Here is a 9,404-nt window from a genome sequence, read left to right as displayed (position 1 = left end):
GCATCACCACAGCCACAGGTCATACTGGCATGCACAGTTCTGGGCACGAGTGCCTAATTCCTCTGTAGATCAAGTTGTTAGAAGAAACCTTCCTCTTGGAAAGACAGTTGTAATGAGATTCCCTCATACAAGCTAGTACCTACAGGGAAACAGGAGCCAAGGCACCACGTTAGGACCATCACCCAGAAATGTATTTCACTAAGAGTCTTTGCTTAGGCAATGGGATAACAGTGACAGGCCAGAAAGTTGCCAGATTTAGGGCAAAGTGTCTTTTACCAGGAACTGTTGCTCCCACAAAAGGAAAGCAGTTCCTTTCAGCAGCACCCAGAATAACAATTTGGAAGTTCAGGGCACCTTCATCATCACAAGGACCCAGAGAAAGTGAGAAACCACAGGCAGGAGCCAGGCTTACATAGAGCCTGACATGTTGTCTGGTGCACCCTTTGCCCACCTGCACCCCCGAGCTGCCTTTCAACTCCTTCTCCTCTTCACATCTTGCTGCTTCAGCTCCCATTTTATAAAATCAAAAGCTTAGTTGTACTATTTGGGCTCCCCATCGCAGATCACAGCCATAGCCTGCCTTTGCTCCAAGGCACGCTCTCCCTTTCTCTGTAAAAGGGGACACTACTTGAAGCAGGAAGACAAGTTACTTCTGAGAATGAAAAGCAGTTATCCTGCTGTACTGTAATACCAACAACAAATTCCAGTAACTCCAGTCAGCCTGTGCTAGTGTTAAAGTTGGTAACAAAGCAAAGCCTGGATCAGCAGACTCTCTGAGCACATTTATTAAGCGTGTATTTAAGCATTCAGCTAAAACAGGGACAGAGGAGCCATAGTATCATCTAAGGAAGCTGGGTTTTTTCCCCTCTTTTTGGCCTTTGGAAAAAGCATAGTCATAGCTAGATTTCATATGTTGCACAATAATTGAAATTTTCATAGAGAATTCCAGAGTAAATTGTTAGCAGACTGTACTGCCACAAGCTTGTCAGCATTTTTTTTTCCTAAATTCGATTTAAATTTGTGTCCCATCACTTTCTTGTTTCGTAATTTTTGTTCACAGACTCTGGTCATCTTGTGACCCTCTGATTTAAGAAAATTAAAAAAAAAAAAAAAAAAAAAAAAAAAAAAAGTTATTTCTGAAGTAAACAGGATTTTCCTCCTTCACTATTCCAGGAAACAGAAATTCTTCCCAAACCCATAATTAAGGAAAAGTCAGAAAGAGTTCAGATTTTATGAGTGAAGCAAATAAGCTGTTACACTATTAAAAACATTGTGGAATTCAGCTTACGAAGTTCTAGATCTAGATCTTTCTAGAATAGAAAACTGACTGACAGTGTTTCCTTCTCATGCAAATATATTGCACTCAAAGCACGTCAAATAGCTTTTAAGTAGATTTACAGTTCAAGGTATGGAATATAAGTGTTTAGTGCTTGACTTTCTCTTCCATCTGCTATCTAGAATCATCTTATCTGAAGGTAGATGCCTGTCTCGACAGTTTTGGTTCTTGCCCGCTCAAAGCAGAGCCACAGTCTCCCCACCTTTTGGCTCTACTGACCCTTCACATTGCCATGGTTCATTTGCTTATTTTGTTTGTGGATTGATGCTCAGGCGAGGTCTTCTAAGGAAAATTTGGAGGAGGATTGAGATCCAGCAGAGGGAGCATCACAATAGCTCCCATGTGGGATAATTTCTTGCAGAAGAATCCAGAGGCTTCAGCTAGTCTCAGGACCCTATTGTGTTAAGAAATATACATGCCTACAGTAAGCACGCTTACATTGTTTTACTACATTTTCCATGCAGGCAATGGATTTTTTGCAAAGGTCATTGGATCCAAGCCAGTCACCACTGGGAATATAAATCGTGTATTCTTCACGTTGAATCACGGGGCGGGGAGGGGGAGTGGAAGAGACAGACTGGCAACTGTCTTCTTTTTCTTATTTACAAATAATACGGCTATTTTTCTTTATAACATCAATACTCCTGGCTATTCTATAATAATATGTTTTGAGATTGCTGGATGTCAAGTAGAACAGAGTACTACTGTCCTAGAAGAAATCCAAGCCCAGAAAAGTAAAACAATGTGCATGTGCCCCAACACATCAAATATATACCAGGAAGAAGAAAAATTATTTCAAGAACAAGTGCTTGATATACCCCCAAACACCTGAAAACAGCTTTTGCCCTCCAATACAACTTAGGATGCCCTAGTGAGAATTCCAGACCTCCACCACCGGGAACCTGACTTCAGCAGAGTCACCGTTTCATAACGGAGGGGACTACTCTTCCCGTCTGCCTCAGTAATGAGCTTTTTTTCAGTAGTCCCATCTATTTTTTTTTGAGTTTCACCTGCCCATGGAGGTTTACAGGCACTAACTCCCATTCCATTTCCCTCCCGCTGCGGTGAGTTAACAGCTCTAACTCCAAGACCAAGTCTGCCACTGAGAGGAATTTGTCCCCAAGAAGCGTTGCCACGAAGGAGCCCAGCCTGCAACAGGACGCATAATGGTGATGCCACTGCCCATTCAACAAGCTGAAAGCCCAGCTCTTATACATCCATCAAAGTCCATTTTAATTGGGAGCCTAAAGCTGTTTTACTCATCAGTAATAAAGGAGCAATTAAGTTCATAGCCAAAAATGAATTAATGAGATACTGCAAACACGCTAATTAACTCCTTCATGGGTATTCAGATAGAAACCACACAAAAAAGCCACAGGGTGTGCTAATTACTTCAGGGGTCTGACTAAAATGAAACAAAAAATAGAAAACCACAACATTTGGAGCAAAGGCTAGAAGTCTGTCATTAAGCAGTCTTCCCTCATGTACAGTAAGCATAGGAAGCCGTATATGACACATGACACTGCACATGGAAATGCCTGCCGTCCCCACGTACAATGGATCAAGCACAGCATCAAATTTAGTAATGCCAAAATTGGACCCATTTGCTCCATCTCCCTTGGCAGATGCTCTGGGTGGCACTCTCCTCGCTGCAAGCAGAAGAGCTTGGCAAAACAGTTGGTCTGTTTAAACACATTCCGAGGGAAAGTAGAGGTTTTGCAGGGAGAGCCGGCAAAAGCTGGCGTGAGGTATGTGCCATCGGACCATGCCTGACGGAGGCTGGCTTATGTGGCACAGTTTGAGGAAGAACAAGAGAGTCTCTCTGCTTATGTTAAGGAGGTTTAAACTGTCATCCTTGACAATTTACATTAAATGCACAATATTTCATTGCCACTAGCTTAGAGATCCGTAAAACCATTGGGCCCAATTTGCTCATCCCCATGCTTTGGTCATTTATGGCCACGCAAAGGATGGGTAAAATCCTACTGTTTGGATGGAGAGGAGTTTTACTGAGGTTTTTCAATTTGGGTTTGTTTTTTTCTCTTCTCCGATACAAACATTACATTTCAAATTTAGAGAAGCAGAGAAACAAACCCTTTCCACAAAGTTGTGTGGTGGCAAAATACAGCTGCTTTTCAAATCTCCAAACCTGTGCTATTTTTAAGGGAAAAGCCAGAGGTTCCCAGTGCTCACAGTGGAGTCTCAGCCTGCAGAATTCAACAACCAATCCAGGAAACCCATTTCAACATCGAGTTTCAAAGAGGTTATTGTAAACAAAGAGTCAGTCCACGGAACAATATGATTCTTGATCCCCATTTAAGTAGTAGGAACACAGAAAAGCCTCAGAAGTGGAGACATCTGTATTTATGTAGACTGTTTTCCCTGCCTGTTTGTACTCCATTAAACTGCAAATGGTGAAATGGAATTTCTTTTTTGTGTAGATTAGCCCTTACGTCTTGAACCACCCCAGCTACAACACCACCACTAAAATATGAGCAGGATACTTTCTAAAAGCTGCAGAAGCATTACAGTATTTGCTTATAATTAATATCATGGTAATTAAGCCTGACCTCATGGCAGTTCACAGCAGCCACCACCAGCTTTATTGGAGTTTGTCTGAAGTTACAGAGGAATGAGATCAGAATCAGGCCCTGAGGACAGCATTTATATTTGACAGCTTGTCCGGAACCTGACCTTGTGAGTAGTTTTCTCTATTTGGATTCAGTCTGCAGCAAGACTTTTGCTTCTCATTCATATACACATACAATTTTTACTTTTTCCTGTTAAGGCAAGCTAGGGCTAGAGGCCATCGTACAAAGCCGGGCATAATAAGCAATCAGACAATGAGTTCTTATTGACAGGATTACAAAAAAAATGTTTTCTTTTTTCCCTCTGTACATGCTTAGCTAAACAAAGGTTACCAAGCCTATAAAAGATTATGTTGCAAGAAACAGCTTGGGATTCATCTTGTCAAGATGATGGCTAAGTCTTCTATCTGCCTGTCAGCACAAGTATTACCCATAGACTGACAGAAAGCATTTTTTAATTAACCTGTTTTAGTATAGCCAAAATATTTATCGCATGCAACGTGCTTTTCTGCAGTAAATATGTTAATGCTTATTGTGGCCACTAAACCAATCTAACTCCAAGTAGGTTGCACTTAGGAACAAAGATACATGATATTTAATGCTGAAATCACCTTCATTCCTAGCTCAAAGTTATTCTGCTTGCATCCACTTATTTTTCTTTCTAGTTTATTCTGGCTGATTTAAGAGGGAGGCTCATGAAGTCACCAGCACACCCAAAGCTTATATGTGTTTTGAATACCAGACTGTGACCCTACTGTTTGCACATGTGCGTTATTTGCAGTGTCCCAATGAGTAGTTTGCTGCAGTTTGCCCAGGGAAAGATAAGCCAGAGCATAATCTATGCATCCCACAGGTCTTGAGATTGTTGAAATGCATATGCTGTCTTGGGGAAAAAAACCCAAGAACAAAAACCACCAAACCCCAAAACACCCCAAAACCACAGGGCTCCAAACTGACCTTCAGCTATATCAAAACACAAGTGAGACAAAATAACTATTGACTTCTGGTTTTATTATTCTCAGTTTCTTATTCAGTGTTGCAAGAGGAAAAAAAAAAAGTGTGTCTTCCTGGCTCATATCAAAAGAACACGGATTATTATTCATTTATTTATCAAGACAAAAGCCCATCTAATGATAGTATCAAACTTATTACTATTTTCCTTGGAAGCAGGACAGAGGAGTAAGAAGTCTTCCCATCTGCTGAGATAAATATCCATGTGGCTTCCATCTCTGCCACTCAAGGAGATGCAGTTATAAAAATATAACAACATCACAGTCACACTAAATACAGCTCACTGGAAAAACTGGAAGTGGAAGAACTAGATTCAGGGACACCTGGATTTTATTCCGGTTTGGTCACTGACTTTAGCAGGATGAACTGACTGCCTCTTTGTCTGCTCCCCTCCTCCTCCCTCTGGTAAATAAATTATAGTCATAACTTATTATAAATAGCATTTATACTGCAAGAATATTACACTAACCTGCAAGCTTACTGTCAGGTCTAACTAATATTTAAAGTGCACACTGAGCAGGGAAAAGTACTATTAAGAGTTGTAAAGTGCTGCATTTTGAGCTGTACTGATACAAAACTGAGATCGAAGCACTGCTGTATTTTACAGCCGCACTCTCCTGCTCTTATCAAAACGTGGTAACTAACTGCCAGCCATGAGGAGTTCCTGCACCCAAGCTTATGCCACATTCCCCACACAGCATTTTCTCCTGGGCTTTGTCTCTGCACGCAGTAGATGGTGTCGACCTTGACAAAGGAAATGTTAAGGATTATTAAAAGTCTGCAAAAACACTTTCTTGGCAGGTCCTTTGGGCCAAATGTCACTTGCTTTACCTAAAAGCAGCAAAGATGTTTTTCTGAAATTAGCTCTTCCTACTTCTCTAATAAATACGTGTATTTTCAGATGAGTTTGTGTTTTTCTTAAGAAAAGGAATCTAAAATCTACACAGGAGGTATAGAGTGTGCTTATCAGTAGTCAGGGAGAACAGGTCTGCTTTTCTCTTGAAGATGTAGTATGTCAATATTAACAAAACATAGTTACTGGAGCAGACCTTCCCCGCATAAGGGTGAAAAAAAACCCAGACTTAAATTAGTAACAGAGGCCAAAGCCCAAGAAATCTGAATTTTTCAGTGCCAAACAAAGCTTAAAAAAAACCAACCACAACCCACACACAATTCTGGATTTTTCACTCCTATGGAAGAACTGAAGATTTTTAAACAAAACGGTTGTTCCAATGTATCAACATTAAATATCCTCTTAATTTTCACTGCTATACGTGCTGATCTTAGGCCAGGAGAATTAGGACCTGCACCTACTGGTATTTCAGTTGTTTCTGGGGGCAAGCATCTGGACAGACAGAGAACAAAACAGTTATGTGAAAACTTAGTTAACCTGGCTTATTCAGCATTTTGTTTTCCTGCATCGTTTCACTTTATCTGTTGCAAAAAAAAATTCCATTTCAGCACCATCCGAGTGCGATCTGTTACTTCTCAGGGCGCAGGACGCTGGGCTCTGACAACTCCTCGGAGTATTTCTCACGCTGCAGCAGAGATGCTGTAAATCGATGATCCCCGCGCTCCCCCAGCCCTCTCTTGCTTAGAGCAGCCTCAGCAAAGCCAATCTCTCCTCGCCTCCCCTACAGTAAAGGTTTGTTTACATTGACTGTCTGACACTATTTAGACTGGATTAAACCACTGTACAACCACATCTCAAATTGACTTACACCCCTACGCACTCCCACTCCTTCCATGGCTGGCACGCTCCTGACCATACATAGAGCTGCATCAGGCAGCCTCACCAGCAGAAAGGTAATGCTCAAAATAAAAAAAAAAAAAAAGCAGACAGCTTTCAGCTGGCTGAGCGAGCTAAATCAGCTCCACACAAGGTCCTGGGGCAAGGAAGGAGTAACTGGGGAAGAGGCCATGTCAGCCCGGAGTCAGACCAGCTCGAACTGAGATGGCTCCGTATCCCTAGGTTATTTTGAAAATGGGACTATGGATTCAAGTGCCATTGCCAGGAGTGGCCAGGGGCGCAGACACAAGCCAGGTGCTTCCAGCTAATGAATTATGCTGCTGGATCATTCACTGAGGCCTCTGCCTGCGTGCTCTTAGCCCACAGCAAGCACAGAGTAACCAGAGCCATCCTAACCTTTGGGTTCAGGCTTAACCCTGAGGTCTACATGGCATGAGTTTAACCCTTCAGCCCCTGTAACTTAACTGGAGATACCTCCCATTTGCTAATGCCACGAAAAGAGACCAGCTGACATGGTGGCCCATCACGTAACATCTCAGATTTAAGGAATACCAATTATTAAGTTTTTTCTCAATAGGCAACTGAGACTCATTCCTTGGAGCCTCCCTAGCGGGGCCGCAGACACACTGTACTGGTATAGCAGAAGCAAGTTGTCAGGTGAGACGCATACCCAGAGACAAAGCAGTCTGGTTAATTATATTTTTTAAGCTGAATTCAAACCTTAGTAAGTATAGAAATTTACTTAGAATTATTCCCTTAAAAAAATTATTTAATTTTGAGCCATTTGACACAATTCCGCATGAAAATTTATAAAAACCTTGGTCTAAATGTTCCCAAACACAGCATTATAAGCAGGAGCTGAACTATTTTAATCATTGAAAGCAGCAGTAGAAAAAGTAACAGAGGAATAACAGGTTCCACTTGTCATTCCAGAACGAGCCTCTCTGCAGTTTAATAAACTAAACCTGAAATACTTTTTTTTTTTCAAAACCATTTTGTGATCTCACTAAAGAAACAGACAGTTGAAATTCAACATGTCACTAAAAAAACAGACATGTATTGCTCTCATACACTATCAGAGTTACATGTGAAATTCACTTATATCCTCCAGAGAAGAAAGGAAAAAAAACTTAAGATTATACAAGCTGGTACATTGCACCACCCTGTAATTTTAAAGACTTAAAAAAAAATAAATAAAAAAAAAATCCATCCTTGAGCTCAAGGTGTCAGAGCTGCCCTTTTCAACAGTTCCCTTACAGTGGTTTGCAGCAAGAAAAAAAATACATCTTAAACAAAACAAAAATCCATATAGCAGCCAACAGATGGAAGGAAGAAAAAGAGGGAGAAATGTGGAAAGAAAAAAAACACATATCCCAGAGAGCATTACATAAGTTCTCCTCCTAGTTTTATTTAAAACACACGTGCCATCACTCACAGCTCTGTGGTTAGTGGAAAATATGACTGTAACTTCCATGGTGTGTGGGTTGTATTAAAAAAAAAAAAAAAAAAAGGACCTTTCTTTGGCACAGCTGAGTTTGGCTACTGATGGAGGAAAAAGGGTGGCATCCTTGTATAAAATCCTTGTGTTTTGGCAGGAAGGATAGTCCTGGGTGAGCCATCTAGCTGTGTTTTGTTCTTTAGCAGAAGCATACTCACCATTTCACTTCAGCATAGAGGATAATACAGAAAGAGCACAGGGTAAAGCACAACATGGTATGTTTCCACCCCTATGCAAACACTAATTCAATCTGATTATCAATGAAAAAGCAGCCCTTATAAAATAAATTATTTAGGTCAACAAGTATTTCAGTTTGACTACCAAAGCAAGGATGGTAGCGTAAAACATTCATCCTGAAAGGAAAATACTACCTGGGTTTATGATTTAAAGGTAAGTCAGCAAACACCCCTCAGACTGCTATGGTACAGACAAGTTGTTCAAAATCAGAGCCAAAAAACAAAGCAGCATTCAGAACTCCAGCAAGGCTTAAGTGTTACCCATTCATCAAGGACTGGATTTTGTGTGTGCATGTGCAAGAGGAGCAAAAATAGAAATTGAAAGACATCTAGATGATTTTCTGAGTTTCTGAATAGCTCTGTGCTATCTGACACTGAGCAATCAGTCACCACGCCAGTTGAAGTTTGACTTACAGAGGAGTTTCAGAAGGGCCCAGTTATCATTCAAGTCATTAGCCAGCTATGTTGAGAACTCAAAAATTTCATCTTAATACTTAAAAAATAGGATACAGTGATATTCTTTCGTCTGTCTGGTAGGTGTTTAGGGCTTGCATTTCCAACTTCTTCTCCAAAGTAATGGCTTTTAATCAAAAGGTGAATTTTTCCAAGTTTCCAGGGGATCTTCTTAAGAAAAGCACCGGACAGTAAGAAAAAGCAGTAAACTTGGCAGCTCTGGGACTCCCAGACTCCGGCTTGGAAGCCCAGTACGCTATCACTGCCCGCGCAGGTTCCCAGGCACCCTCTGCATCAGCTCTAGGCCAGCTCTGACACATGGATAAAATCACACCCACCAACAGCAGCAGCACTTCTGGCCTCTGCTCACTGCAGGCTGAGTCACTGTGGCCCACGGAGCATCCCACGTTTGCATTCCCAACACCAGGGCTGCATGACACACAGGACAAGGACAAGAAGCATCTGACTGATGCAGCAGGGCATGAGAGTGGACTTTTTTCCCCCCAAGGATGCTCCCTCCTGGGGGGCCACG

This window comes from Falco punctatus, assembly GCF_963210335.1.
Source record: "Falco punctatus genome assembly, chromosome: 12".
Taxonomy (NCBI): domain Eukaryota; kingdom Metazoa; phylum Chordata; class Aves; order Falconiformes; family Falconidae; genus Falco; species Falco punctatus.
The sequence above is the reverse complement of the archived record's forward strand: the minus strand, read 5'-3'. Positions refer to the sequence as shown.